We start from the raw sequence: 9,172 nt of genomic DNA, 5'->3' as shown, positions 1-9,172 counted from the left end.
ACTTTTTGGAATTGAGCAGCTTGCCTGCTATAAGGTATTACTGTGACCGTGGGAATAAATATGTGTCTTGGGAAAGATCACTGGGTCTCTTGGGCAGAGGCTGCGGGTGGAGAGCCTTTCATAGATGATAAAGATGGCTCGGGGCTACGCATGGCAGAGGAGTCAGGGCAGCAAACGATTTCATTTCATTGAGCTCACTGTGCGTTTCACTGCTAACATTATTGCGCTCTCATTAGGCTGAAAGACGTGTTTATTTGTGAGGAGCCTGCAGTTTATTTTTACTTTTTTTTATTTTTGCTGAATCAGATTTATTGAGCTGTTCATCTTAATGCTTGTAAAGTGTTGCTTACTGTTTATCTGGTTTCTCTTTGTTTACTGCACTGTAACTTTGCTTTTAGAGAACTTATTCATAAAAAATACATTTATCATTATCATTATTTATTTTTATTTAATTGATTAAAGAAACAGTGTGTAGGCTCTAACTTCCTCCACTCGCCGTCCTGTATGAAACACGAAGGAGAAACTATGGTGGCTGTAAAACACACTGTCATTCCTGCTTGTTCCTGGACAAATTTGTAATTATTTTTTCTTTATTGATATCTATTTATGTTTGCCTTAACTATTTTAGGTCTGGATAGATGGATATGGATAGATAACTAAACAAGTAAAGTGGATACCTAAGGAACGAAGGAACAGTCTATTTCCTAAGAGTCTGAGGACTGTTCAAGGTCTTGTCGTCCCTCCAAACTGGCCAATCTCCTCCAAGGCTCCAGGCGTGGCCCACTGCAAGGACAACCATGCCTAAATCTCTTGAAGTGCAAAAATAAGTGAAAAAAGAAGAAAAATGGCTATCCATCCCCCTTCAATGGGTGCAACTTTGGGCCTGCTGCCTTCGATGTTTTCGGCAGGATGGGGAACCCAGAGGCCAGCCCTGCTGTTCATCAAACAAAGCAGTATCAGAACAGACATCAGCAGAAAAAAGAAGAGAATCTGTTTACAAGTGAATATAAGAAAAATGCCTAGAAACAGAAAAAAGAGGGCACAGACTCAAAAGTAATAGATTAATTGCAGAGTTAAAATTGCTTTAATATGAATAATTTCAATATTACTTACTGGTAAAAATGTGGAAAGACTTTTTGTCTTCATACACAGTTTCATAAAGTTCAGTATTTTACATAAATTTAAGCTAATGTACTAAAGAAAAAAGTCAAGTCATGCTCACATAGTCACTTTCAGGCTTAAAGAATATAAGAAAATCATTTATTTCCAACAAACTTCATAATTCAGTACATAAAATATATATTATGTCTCTTCTCGGAACATAAACAGCTTCTTTTTTGCAGCTCAAAAGCTCTTCAGTGTATCCGAAAACATTTGGGAGACACAGATGACTGATAAGGAAACATTCAGAACAGTGAAAAACCCGAAGCATCTCTAATCTCCTTGTGTGCATCACTCTTGCCATGAACGCGCCTCCACCTTCTGTCTCAGCAGATGTCAGCAGTGTGTTGGTGAGATGATAGGACAAGCCACATCAGTAATGGAGGTATCTGACGTTACCTTTCAGGCCCTGCTGCCACTTATGGGAGCAGCAGAGTTATACAAGCTGCAATAAACCCTGGAGGAAATGATGAATGATGATATATCCAGCTGGCTGTGTTGGGAGGTCGGTTGCACCATCATGTCTCATAAACATCCTTCTTGCATCAATAAAGGGAGAAGTGACTCCACAAGTGATTTGCTGTGATAGTAAAAGTGAAATGTTGTGTTGGATGCTTTACAGTAGCATTAGTTCTGGTTACGATTGGATGAGAAGAATGGTAATGTTTGATTTTCATGTATTTTAAATCAGTTTGGTACTCCTTATGATATACACAGGAGACTGTTCACCTTCCACTGCAGCCCTGGTTTGGGGCGCACATGGATTTTGAGGGAAGCGTAGACCATTTGTGTCTCAATCTGTCACACATTTGTGAGTTAGTGCTAGTTCTGCTTTCTGCACATAACTAATGGAAAAAGTTGCTCTATCAGTCTGTAAATCCTTTCCTCTGGCTGCATATATGCCTCTGCAGTTACTAAAAGGCACACTTATACTAGCTATAGCCTGCATGGAGTGGGCAGAAATTGAGCAACCAACAGGGGATTTTTTTTCTCCCTGTACCGTTCAAGGTCAATGACCTGTATGAGAGTGGAACACCATCGAGTGTGAGCTGGGAAAACAGGGTGTTTCTACCTAGAACAGTATTCACCCCATCAGGTATACACAAATACACAATATTCTGTACCATATGACATGACATAACAATATGGACTTAATATAATATTACATAGTGTAATGTAACATGGTACATAATATAACAACATAACATGACATGTCATGACATGACATGACATGACATAACATGACATGACATAACACAATATAACATGACATGACATGACATAACACAACATAACACAATATAACATGACATGACATAACACAACATAACAATATAACATGACATGACATAACATGGCATAACAATATTGACTTAACAAGCATGACATGACATGAGGGGACATAATGATATTGACTGAAAATAACATTAACATTATAATTCTAACTTAATCTAGCATGACATGACATAAAGTAACACGATACAATACAGCATGACATGTTGCTATGTGACATAACATAGTGTAACATGGAATAACACAACATAACATAACATATCACAACATGATATAACATGACATTCAATGCAACAACATGATACAACAACAAAACAACACAACAGGACATATAGCACGAGATTCTCAGGAAATAGGGACTAATTTGTCCTGAATAATAATAAACCTTGTTTAGTGTCGCTAATGTATCATCTCCATCATTCACTGATTAAAGAATGAAAGATTAGAAAACCCCAAAAACCTGCACAGATTTGAGCTCCTTTTTTTTCAACATATCAAGAGATGTCTACTGCAAAAGAAAAATAAAGATTCCTGAAACGTGCATCACGGTATCAAGTATTTTTTTATCTTTGATGGTCAAGATAAAGAAAAACCTGGATAGGTACCTCTGACAGACTAGCTGATGTAACCAGAGAAACATCACAGCACGTGTGGCGCATAAATCAAACTTTGTGGACGCCTGAGAGAAGAATCCAGCAACAAATTACCTGTGAAAGTCTAGAGTTTGATCACCCAGTACTCCAGTTCTCTGCTGCCTGGCTTAAGTGTCCTTGAGTTAGATACTGGACCTTTGGCTTTTCCCTTGGCTTCAAGACTGAAACAATTCAGTGGCAATTAGACTGAGGTAAAACTAAAATATACAGTAAAGTGTGAGGATCTTTCTGCTGTAATACTTAATGGGTTTGAATCCTTATTGCACTATCGTTCAGTTAAGAGTTACTAAGTTAAGTTAAGAAAAATTACATTTGGAGTCCCCCAAGGCTCCAGTCTCGGAGTTCTATCATTCAGCTTCCATGCATCTTATTTGCTGTTTTATCATCTGATTTACATAGCAATATCAATAATGACTACAGTGTGTAAAGGCATTAAACAAATATCTTATTGGATAAGCCAACATTTAGACAATAAAGCCCAACAGGGCATGGTTTAAAGGCATTTTAGAACAGCTATGCGGTGTTGTTACTAACCCCCAAGCTAGCTAAAGTTAGATTGTTAACTTATGACAGATTGTTGGTGTAGTTTGTGCGTTTTGGATGGAGATAATTGGAATTTATGGCAGCAACAAGAGATATTTCCAACATAGCAACATAAATCCTCATAAGGCTGTCTTTGTCTCTTTCACAGGCATCTTTGTGGATTTGTGTACATGGCAACGTTACATACTTCTGCCCATTTAATGATCTAGGCTTTGTTTCTTAACTTCCAGTTCTTCAATTTCTGTGTCATTAATTGAAATCTATCTTTTTATCTTCCTCCTTCATCCAGTCTCTCTTTCACCCACTCATCTACACTTCGCCCAGTTAGTAGATCAAAATTAAAGCAGAATTTGGCATCTTGCAACAATTTGGATCTGGCCTATCCTGATATAATTGTTTTAGGAAAATAATTATTTAAAGTCAGTGTTAGTTTTACTCGCTATAATGTTCACAAGCCATGCCAGAAATCTTGGTGCTTGTTTTGTTTAAAGCACTTTGAATTGCCTAGTTCTTGAAAAGTGCTATACAAATAAACTAGAGCTGCTAGTGCTGGTTCCCCAAAGTCATTCCAAAAGAAACTTTATATTATATTGTATTGCAAATAGACATAACCTGAAATCCCAAATGTCACAGAGGATCTGTCAACACTCAGTTAAGAAGAAGATAGAGGTGTGGAGGTGAAGTCTGTGTTTTATGTTATAGAGGTTTGAACTCGGCTGCTGTTGGTATAAAACTCAAGGTGAAGTTTTCCAATGGGAGGAAGTAAAAACAAACTTTTGCCCTCTGTAATCCAAAGTGTTTCAGTTCAGAGATTGTATAATATATTTATAATACTTGGCCATGTATAAAGCATCAAGTGCACAACTTTCATCCATAACCCCAAAGGGTGATTTGTTGCTCCAGGCACAGGCAGAACAAAAAGGTGAATTTCGAATAAAATTACAATCAAAACTCCTTTGATATAAAAAGCTGTTTGTCTATGTCTGAGAAGCCTGAAGGTTAGACGACTGTCCAAGCCGAAACCACACAGGGAAGAGAATTTTGTTTTTGCCTTGAGCAATTGCTGCCACAGTGCCCCTGAGCAAAGTATCTTCACCACCGGAGCGCGTAAACCTGTGTGGCTGAAAATGCAATTTAAACCGTCTCGGATCTGTTCTGAAAAAGTTCTTTATGGTGCTGTAAATGCTGCTGCAGTGACAGTGCACACCCAAAGAACCATTTTATTGTGCTATACTAGAGCTCATGTGTATATACGGCTGGTTAAACACTGTAAATCCTCATTTTAATACAGTGATTTAAGATGTCAGTTCAGCTGCTCACAGCAGAGGGCAGCAGTGATGAAATATTGATGAGCCTTCCCTCTTACTCCAGTGTAAGCTGAGTAGTGTGTGCGGGAATACAAACCAGGTGCATGTAAGGTCAGTCAAAACAGCATGGATACAGTTTTGACTTCCTACTTAAAGATTCAGTAAGTCAGTCATTACAAACACTGTTCAAACACACAGAGCTCTATTTTATTGTAATAAATGGACTGGTAAAAGAAATATTGACTATATATAATATTGTCAGACAGTGTGGAGTAAGATATTTTAACAATTTAGGAGCTTTTCAAAAGGAGGAAAGTGGATGTTAACAGATTTAAAATATCACCAACACAGAAGTACGATCTTGAGGAACTTGTACTTGAGTAATTCCATTTTATGTCACGTCATACTTCTACTCTACGACATTTCAGAGGAAAATATTCTACTTTTTGACTACATTTACAATTTTGTTACTTACTACACAAAATATTATCAACGAATATATAACTATAAACCATGTAGCAGCAAATAAGAGATGTTCTGCAACTGGCTGCCATCTTCCATCTCTTCAGGACCTGGATTCTTCCAGTAACCCTGAGGCATGAGGGGAAGATTGTGGCTGACCCAAAGTTTTTGACATGCTTCCCTCTGGCAGGAGGCTGCGGCCCATCAGGACCAAAACCAACCAAACACCACAAAAACAGTTTCTTTCCCCTGCCCCGACTGCAGCTGCCCTCATCATCAAGACCTGAGACCTTTATTCTCACACTAACGTACTGACTCTATGTGTAACATTAATGCACACCTTCTAATAACCTTTTAAACAATGAAATATATCTTTTTCACTCTACCTGGTGAATACTTTGCACATTCCTGCACAAACCGCACAGCTCTTTTCATTTTAAAAACATGTTGTACAGATATTTATATCTTCTAGTACTTGATTTTTTTTACCAGCCTTTTTTTTAATTTCATGTTTTTCATGCCTCAGACAAATTCCTTGATGATTCCTTGAAATAATGAGCTCCACTTTTACCAGCTGCAACATTAAATCAATACATACATATAATCTCTTAGTGATTATAATGTAATATAACATATGTTATGAAATGGGCTATTCTGTGTCATGAGTCACTCTGGGTACTTTATGTATATTTTCAGTTAAAATTTGAATGCAGGATTTTATTGTGGTATTACTTTTTAATGTTTGTTTCTGACCTAAAGAAACAGAAGCACTTAACAGTTCTCAAGCTGTTTTAATGTAAGGACTATAAAGTGTGTGTGTGTGTGTGTGTGTGAACGAGAGATGAGACCTTGTGATGACTGTACCACCTGTTTTACACCTCCACTGTCAGTACATAACACATTTGGCGGTGCGCCTGTGTGATGTATCAGCTTACAGTGTTTGTTGTCGGGATGCTCTCAGTAGATTTCTAACTGAGGTTTGGTTTTGCTGATACGCTGCTATTGTAGGTGCTTTGGTATAAAAAAAAGAAAAAGATGCCAACAAGACTTAAAGATGCTGAAATTTCTTTGTCAGGAGTGTCTCTTTTCTTTTTTCTAGCACCTACGTACACACACACACAGTTTATTCCCCTGCATCGTGAAACATAAATAAAGATAAATAACCCCCGATCACACCATCACAACAGACCAGACTCCTCTCCTCATCTCCCTCGTCTTCAAAACCAACTTTTCCAATTCAGATTATCCTCCATCTTTTCCTCTCACCTCTGCGGGAATTCTGAATTTCACATCTGCATCATTTTGACTTTAGCCTTGAATTTAATATCAACACCCTTTACTTTAATCAGTCCCACTGATCTGCTTCATTATTCCAAAATCATGTTATGTCAACAAACTTTGTTCCAACCCACAGATGTTTGCTTTAACTTTCTGAGGCTCTAAATTGTGAAAATATATAAAATATGTTGGGTCACATTTTACACACATAATAAATGATTGTCTTACTTTCACATGTCAAACACAAAGTGCAGCTAAGACAGTTAGATTTGCAGGTATTTGGTTATGAACCAAACATAAACAAAATGTTTTAGCTGCTATTGTGGCTAATAAAAAAATATGAGAATATGAGTAAAGCAATTCACATTCCTTACAAAAATGTGATAACTGATCTGAAAGCCGCAGGTTTGCAGTGAGATATTCCCGTGAGCCTCTGTTAGGCTTCATAATATCTGGACCAGAAAACACAACTGGGACCAAACTGTAAGATTAGAAAATATAACTTGGGTGGATGAAGTTGAGTGAGTGAGTCCAGAGACCGTTGTGGAGCTGGGGACATGGCAGCTTGAAGAGTAAACAGGGAAAAAAAAGGAAGACGTCAGCCTGAAGTCACATGTTAGTCTAGTAGTATAACAATACTATATATACATGCATATTTACACATGTAGACGCATATTTGGAAGCACCTAAACCAAGGTAAATGGCAAAATCTGAGCAAGTAAACACTCTACGCCTCTGAAACACCTCTGGGGTTTGAAGTTGCAAGGAGGGTGGACCAAAACACATGACAGAGACGTGCCTGGATGGGTTTTGGGGTCACCTGTTCAAATTATATTATGGTTTAAAGTACCGGTGGCTTGTTTGAGTGTCGTTCAGCCCGCCCTACTTCCACCCACATTCTACCACTTTGCCCATTTTAAGATTAGATTACAAGATGGTGGCAGCCAAGACCTCCACACTGAGCTTCACAACTAAAACATGTGGGTGACGTCACCAATCCGACGTCCATATTTATACTGTGAATGGGATCTGAATTAAGACACAGCGATGGGTAATGACAAGTAAGTAGAAGAACTTTAGTACAAGTGGAAAAATTAGGTAGTTTTTACCAACCACAAACAACTAAACAACAAAGATGTATGTTTGACACCATTCAGACCAACAAAAACACTTAAGAACAAGTCGCACTGTGGATGTTTCAAAGTTTTATCTCTTTTCACACTAATAAAAGCATACTTATGAACATTATATTTCATTTCAGCCATATTTTCTCAGTGAATCTTACACACTGGACCTTTGAAATAAGTTATCTGGGCTATTTCCTGGCCTGGAACAATGGCTCTCAGGAGTCTAAAGGATCTGTGACGTGCTTTGCATCCAAAAGATATTATGAAGTTGGACTGTCACGGTGCAGTAAAGTATCAATCAATCAATACAGTACATAGATAAATGAATACATATTTGTTCTAATAAGAATGAAAGGGGGAAAGAATCCAGTGTGACATCCGTGTTAAATAAAACAGTGTGCTGTTTTTCTTTTTCTCTAACCACAAAGAAGAAAAGGGACCAGAGTCCAGTTCATTACATGTGGCTTTGATTTAAACTTAATCACAATCACATAATAAATAAGATTAATAACTCATCACTGGTTCTGGTCAAATGTTTCTTATCAGAAACAGACTAAACAGATATCAGTGAGAGACAAAGAGGACGCTGTGGAAAAGAGCAGCCCAACAATGATATATGAAGATATTTTGGCACGATAAAAACAATTTAACAGCACGCTACATCAGAAAAGAAGCCCTTCACTAAATTGCTTGCATGTGTCAAAATTTCAGAGAACTCTTTGGAAAAGTAGAGAGAAAAGTGTTCTGGGCTGTTCGGCTGTTAGCTGTTTGGCTGCTATCATTTATTTTGGACTGTATGTGGTTCTGTTCAAGTTAGCGACCACACACACACACACAGATATATATATATCTGCAGATGCAGGGCTCAGGCTGGTACACGTGTCATGCTTCACAGGCTGCCGCAGACCGTAGCTCAGAATGCTTAACCTTTGACCTCAACAATCCAGCTCTGACAACTCCCCCTATCCTCTCTCTGCTGGCTTGATTACTTTCCAACATGCCTTGCACACACACACACACACACACACACACACACACACACACACACACACACACACACACACACAGTGCTCTGTTCCCTCAGGGAGGTCAACAGGTGCCGTCAGAAGTGCGGCCTGCCAGCTGGTTTTTAGGAGAAACCTAGGCTGTGTAGTTCTGTGTTATGGCCAGCAGAGTGCAGTAGGAAGTGTGCGCATGTGTATGTTTGTGTGTGTGCATCTGTGTGTGTGTGTGTTGGAAAGAATTCCGCTTGCCCTTTGGCAATGTGTGTGTTCCTGATTCAGGAGTTTGTACATGTGTACATCTGTGAATATGTGTTTATGTTTCAGTCTGTCTGCACTCTGTGTGT

The sequence above is a fragment of the Larimichthys crocea genome, chromosome VII (assembly GCF_000972845.2).
Source record: "Larimichthys crocea isolate SSNF chromosome VII, L_crocea_2.0, whole genome shotgun sequence".
NCBI lineage: Eukaryota > Metazoa > Chordata > Actinopteri > Sciaenidae > Larimichthys > Larimichthys crocea.
The sequence above is the reverse complement of the archived record's forward strand: the minus strand, read 5'-3'. Positions refer to the sequence as shown.